Genomic DNA, 6,000 nt, shown 5'->3' on the forward strand with positions numbered 1-6,000 from the left:
CAAATGCTCAAGCTGCTATTGCAGAAAAGAGACAGGGTAGAAAGCAATGATGCAGAGCACACACACAAAGAGGATAAACAGTGGCATGGGACACTGTGCTCTGCCCAACAGAGGCAGCTGCAAACTGACCTTGGATGTGCCGTCACCATTTCCTGGTGCTGCAATTCTGCCACGTGCTGATTATGTGGCAATGAGTCCCCAGGGCTCACGCTTGCAGCCCTGCAGCATCACCTCTCTCTCCCACACAGGTGGAAATCCACCCTCAGATGCAGCAGGTATCTTGGATATGTTAGCTGCATCTAACCCGGGTTGACACCAAGGAGCACGAGGCACACCACCTAAGCTGGGTCAGATCTGCCACCAGGAGATGGCATTTCTGCAGATCCCTGCTCGGCACTCCCACGGTGCAGGCTCCAGATGATGGGGTACCTGGGAGGACGGTCACAGCCTGCAGAGAGGGGCAGGAGGTGTGGGCTGCAGGTGTGGGAAGGAAGGCACAGAAGGCTTGGAGGAGGAGAAAGGCCAGCTGAGATGAGCGGAGCACGCTGCAACCCGAAGAGGGGAGGCTGCAGAAATGCAGAGGTGCCACTGCCCCGCGAGCGCAGGGCGGGAGGGTGGGGATGGGCGCTCGGCATGCGGCTCCTTGGCACCTGGCCTGCCATAGCTGATGTGGGTAGAAGGACACCAGAGAGCACCAGTGCTGAAGAGAGGGTGGCAACACAAAGACCGCTGTGTTCCTCTGGTCCCCATCCCTTTCTCCCCCTCCTCTCCCAATTTATTTACCCGAGTTCAAAAGACAGCCTCACAGTCCCGAGGGGCTGGCTGAAGTGGCCAAGGGGTGGGCTGTGAGGTCATCTTCAATGAGGGCAAAAATCCAGTATCAACAATGCTGCCCATTGTATGGCCCTGTTTAGACAATACCGGCTGGGTTCTTGCTGCTGGCAACCCGAGGACTGGGAGTAAAGCCTGTTTGGGGTAACAGGAGGGGAGGAGGGTGGGCAGGGTGTCTGGCATTGAGTCAGACCACAAGAGATGGAGCAAAGTGCAGAGATAAGCACCCAATCCCACTCATCAGCATGTTATCAGCCTAATTCTTGATGCTATGATTATCTTGGTGCTGATTCTCTTGTCAATGGCAGGGAATTTAACCATCCTTGTCACAGCCTAAAGGCATGTCACAGCCTAAAGGCATGTCACATCACCCCAGTTACATCTGCATTCCCTTCTAACCCTGGCAATGTGTGATTTGTGCTGCTTTATTGACTCCCTTTAACACCCCACCTTTTCCACTCAGCAGCAGCAGGATGTCAAGATAAGCATCAGCCCTTGCCCTTCCAAAGGCAGTTGGGGGTTTGGCCATTGCTATTCTTCTGGGTGCTCCCAACTGAGGAGGCCAGGTAATTCACACTGAACTGAGCCATGCTTTAAGAATGAAGATGGAGCAGGGGATCTTCAGGAATTTGTGGGAACCATTGAATTTATAGAGAACAGGTTATATTTTAAGGGGGGGGGGGGAGGGGGGAACATGATATAAAGCAAGCAAGTGACCAGGATGCTGCCAGTTCTTGTAAATATAAATAGCACTTTTGGTAAATGCCATGATACCAGGCTACTCAAGGCACAGTGTCTGGAGCCACGTGACTAAACAATTCTTAGCTTTCCATTTCAAATATGAAAGCCACTTGATACCTCTCCTGGACAAGGAAGAGTGTGTGAAAATATAACACAGGGTCAACAGATTCCAAAAGAAAGCAGATTCTCTCAGAAAGCAACATTAAACAAGCATAGAGATCCCCCAAGCTGGCATCTGATCCCTGGTACCTGAACTCCTGAAACAGACAACCCTGAAAAACCTGCAGCTGCCATCATCTCTCAAGCAGGTATTAACTCTGAATTCTTGTAGTCTGAGCCAGGTCCTGTACCAGCTCTTTCTGTAGCCATGGTCCCCTACCCTATTTCTCTGCAATTCATAACTGTGCCCAAAAGTCAACCTGTCAAAACCTGTGCACCATTAACCTGTGAGACCGCTGGCAGCAGTGGTGAATGATGCCAAATGTTCATCTGCTCTGCAGAGTGGGCTCAATGCCTTTGAAAAGCAGATTCCTCATGAGGGTAAGGAGGAGAAAGAAAGCATTGGTGAAATGACAGAAAGCCACCCCAGCACTTCTCTTTGGATGAAAGGCTGATGGTATGATTCTCCCACCCCTAGAAAAAAGCTCTAATGATGGAATTGCTTCATACTTCTCCAGGAAAACAGTGCAAGAGATGCAGAAAATAATCCTAGGAAAATTTTTTCAAACCTTTGTTTTTGGCAGAGGAGAAGGCATAGGGTTCATTTCTTTCCCCACTTTTCAGCTTATTCCCTCATTGAGTCTCCTCTTCTTGTTTCAGCTTCCAGTTGTGAAATAGAAAGAAAAGTGGGAGACAGGGAATGTTGTAAAAGAAGATAAATAAACAGCATAAAACAAACCTTGTAATGCCTTTGCAGCAAACATTTCTGTGTGCATAGCTTTTTCAACAGTTTTGGAGGGGGTAACTGAGGAGATCCAATAAAATTTCCAAGATGTCAACACCAGATGAAATCGCCTTGCAAAACTTACTGTTAAATGGAAAAACAATTTTTTTAAAGGGGAGAATAGGAAGGAATGTGTTATGGTAAAAGAACCTTAGCTTAGCCTTGTTGCTTTTATCTGCATTCTGGCACTGTGGTAGCAAAACCAGGGTGGTTAGTGCATCCCAGGACAGGAATGTGAGAGTTCTTTCTCTTAAGCGGTCTGCTTACTGATACTGTCTTATGGTGAACCTCACTGCTGGTTTGTGCCTCTGTTTTCTCCTGAAGAAGAAAGAACTGTAGATGAAGAACTGTAAGACCCTCTGACATAAAGAATTTTGCAAGAGGTTTTCACTAGCCCAGTGCCTCAGCTGAATGAATCTGTGGGGAGAACTCAGGAAGGTGGAAACAGCCTTACATTAGATCATGTCTTTCTAAATAAATCCTGTGCTGAAGTTCATGGCCTGAGCTGCCCATGACATGGCTCTGCTCATCACTGCCCTGCACCATGGCCCTGGCATTGCAACAGCTCATTTGTGAAAGACTATGACCCTGGGCAGCAGTCACCAGATGCAGAAGAATCGAATCTGTTCCCTGAGGACGATGGCTGAAGCCAAATCTTCCTGAAGCAGTGCTGGTGTACACCACAAGCAATGTAACTCTGCTGAAGGCTCAGGTGGGAAGCTCTCCTGGAAGGAGGGAAAAGCCTGTCTGGAGAGATACAAACTAGAACAGGAAAAGCCCAGTTTAAGCTGTATTGCCGTGTCTATGTAGACATTTCTGGTTTCCCACCTGGGCTGCCCAGTGATCCCCTTTTGTCACAAGCCTTGAGCAGCGGAGCTGAGACAGAAGTCTGCAGCTGGGACTGGGATGGGCAGGGTGGGGTGGTGGGGCCAGGGGTGTGCAGGGTGCAGGCCACTGGCATGGCCAGCAGCTCTCCACAGGAGGCAGCCTGCCTGGCACAGCATGGCCAAGCCTCAAGCCCACAAAGGACCAAAAAGCCTTTTGACAGCCAAGGCCAGATCTGCTGCAATGAAAACATTGAAAAACCACATGACTGCACACTCTCCACTTCCTCACCAAAATGTTCAATGCCTGAACCTCATGGCCACTTTCAGGAACATTAACCTGTTTCAAAGGGGATCAAAATGGCAGCTGGAGAAGCTGGCCAAGTTCTGAAAGGTTTTTCTTAGGGCTATCCTTGGCACGTAAGACTTGAGACTTGATGGGGAGCACAGCCCCAACAATGGTAAAGATCCATCTCTTCCTCTCTGCGACAAAAAAAATCTGATAGTCATTCCCCAGAACAACTTAGCAGGGAAATATTCAGAAAACTTATTCCTGTCATGAAGAAGCAACCAGAAGTTATTAATTTTAGAGGATGGTAGTCTAGCTGCCCTGTATAATCCCTCTTAGTTGCACTCCACATCTGAGGAAAGAAACCAGTGGAAAAGGAAAGGGCTTTTGTGGGTCTGAGTATCTGCAAAACTGCAAACATTGAATTCCCTAAAGCATCATTGTCACCCACCGGTAGCATTGCCAGGTCTCCTCCTGGTTCATGGTTTTGAGATTATTTTCCCCACATGTCATGAGGTGCAGATTACCTTTTTAAAATCAACAAGTACCACCTTCTTTTTTAAAAATTTATTTCCTTTCTGGTTTTCTTTTGGAAATAGTTTTTAGCTCAGTTTGTAGTTCTTTCAGCACTCACATAGAAAACAGGTAGAATCTATAATTAAAACATAATTTCTCCGCAGTGTTGTTAATGAAACATTTAATGGAGAGTCTTAAAAGAGATGGTTGGAAGTCACTCCCCAACTCATGTCCGCTTTCACCATCTAGGAACATCTTCTGATGTGGGCTCTCTCTTTTGATACTGTGTCTCAAAAAGTAGGCATGACTCGAGATTCTAATATTAAATTTAAACACATACTCTTCACAGACCTCTTCATCCATCATAGTGAAATGAAAAGGCAGGGACATATTTCCCCTTTGCTGGACACCTCTAAATCTGGAGAACAAATGGGCTACTGTTATTTTTCATTGTCACTTTTCCCTTCCAGTGATTACAATACAACTCACTTTTGACAGCTGCCACTGAATCAGCCATGATATGTCTGAGCAGGATCAGCCCAAGGATGGACTCTGCAAGATCATGGTTGTCTGTCTGCACCTCATGTGGTCAGCTCCATCACTGCAAGAGAGCTCCGGACAGGATATTTGTCAGAGGATATGGGCACATTTTTGACTTTTCACATCCCTGCTCCACTCCCAGAATGACTCATGTGTCAGTAGGGACAGAAACTTGAACATGGGACACACTATTGAGTAGGGGAAGGAGCTACAAGAGGTCCTGGCCAGGGTGATGGCATTAGGGTACCCTAAGCCTTGGTGCTAAATGGCTGAGGGTGCCTGGCAAGGTGACCACAGGGTGGAGTTACTAGAGCTGCCTCCGGGCTCTGCCACCGGCAAGGTTTGATGTGTAAGAGCCCTGTTTTTCACTTTTAACTCTATGGGATAGTTTGAATTTTGGATAGAGCTTGGATTTTGGATAGAGGCTGGATATTGCTGACATCACTGGCTAGCAAGGAGGTTGCTATGGAAAATAGCTGATGGCAAACTGAGCTACTACTTTTTCCTTCCACCCTCTGCTGAAGGCACTATTTTCTGGGGACAACAGACAGGATTCTTTTTAAAATATTACCACCAACATTTTCCAGACTGTTTTTGCATATCGTAATGAACATCTACACAGACATACATGCTTATCCGGACATAAGTTGTGGGGTGCTTTTCTTTGCAGAAATGTATGATTCCTGTGCACACATACACGTGTATAATGCTCGCCGGACAGATCCCCAGTGCAGAGCAGACGTCTCATGCTGAATCCCCTTCTTCCTCCGCCGCAACCCACACCCAGCTGGGGAAGGGGCGCGGGGCTCCCCGACATCCCTCAGCCCTCGGGAGCCCCTTATTTCATGAGAGGAAGCCCTCGCGGAGGCGGATGGAGGTCTCGGGGGGCCGCAGCACCCCCGGCGCTCCCCGGCGGGCGCGGAGCGGGGCGCGAGGCCGTGCGCGGAGCGGGGCGCGCAGCGGGGTGCGCAGGGTGCGCGCCGCGGGGAGCGAACAGCAGATTGCGGGCAGCCAATGGCGAGGGCAAGCCGAGGTGGCACCAAATTTCCCGCAACCAATCAGCTCGCGAGGGGGAGGAAGGGAAAAAAAAGGGAAAGAAAAAAAAAAAAGCAGCCAGGCATCATGAGAGAGCCTGGCCCTCGTCATCCTCCTCTTCCTCAGCATCCTTCCTCCCTCCCGCCCCCCGGCCCGCTCCGCCCCGCCTCTCCCCCCGGCTACGCCGAGAGCCTGGCCCCCTCCGCGATTCGCCGCCCTCCGCGCTGACCCCGCGCATCCCAGCCGCGGGCAGCGGGTCACCGGGGCCCCGCCAGCCGCCA

The sequence above is a fragment of the Lichenostomus cassidix genome, chromosome 6 (assembly GCF_008360975.1).
Source record: "Lichenostomus cassidix isolate B80296 chromosome 6, HeHo_3.0, whole genome shotgun sequence".
Classification (NCBI taxonomy): domain Eukaryota; kingdom Metazoa; phylum Chordata; class Aves; order Passeriformes; family Meliphagidae; genus Lichenostomus; species Lichenostomus cassidix.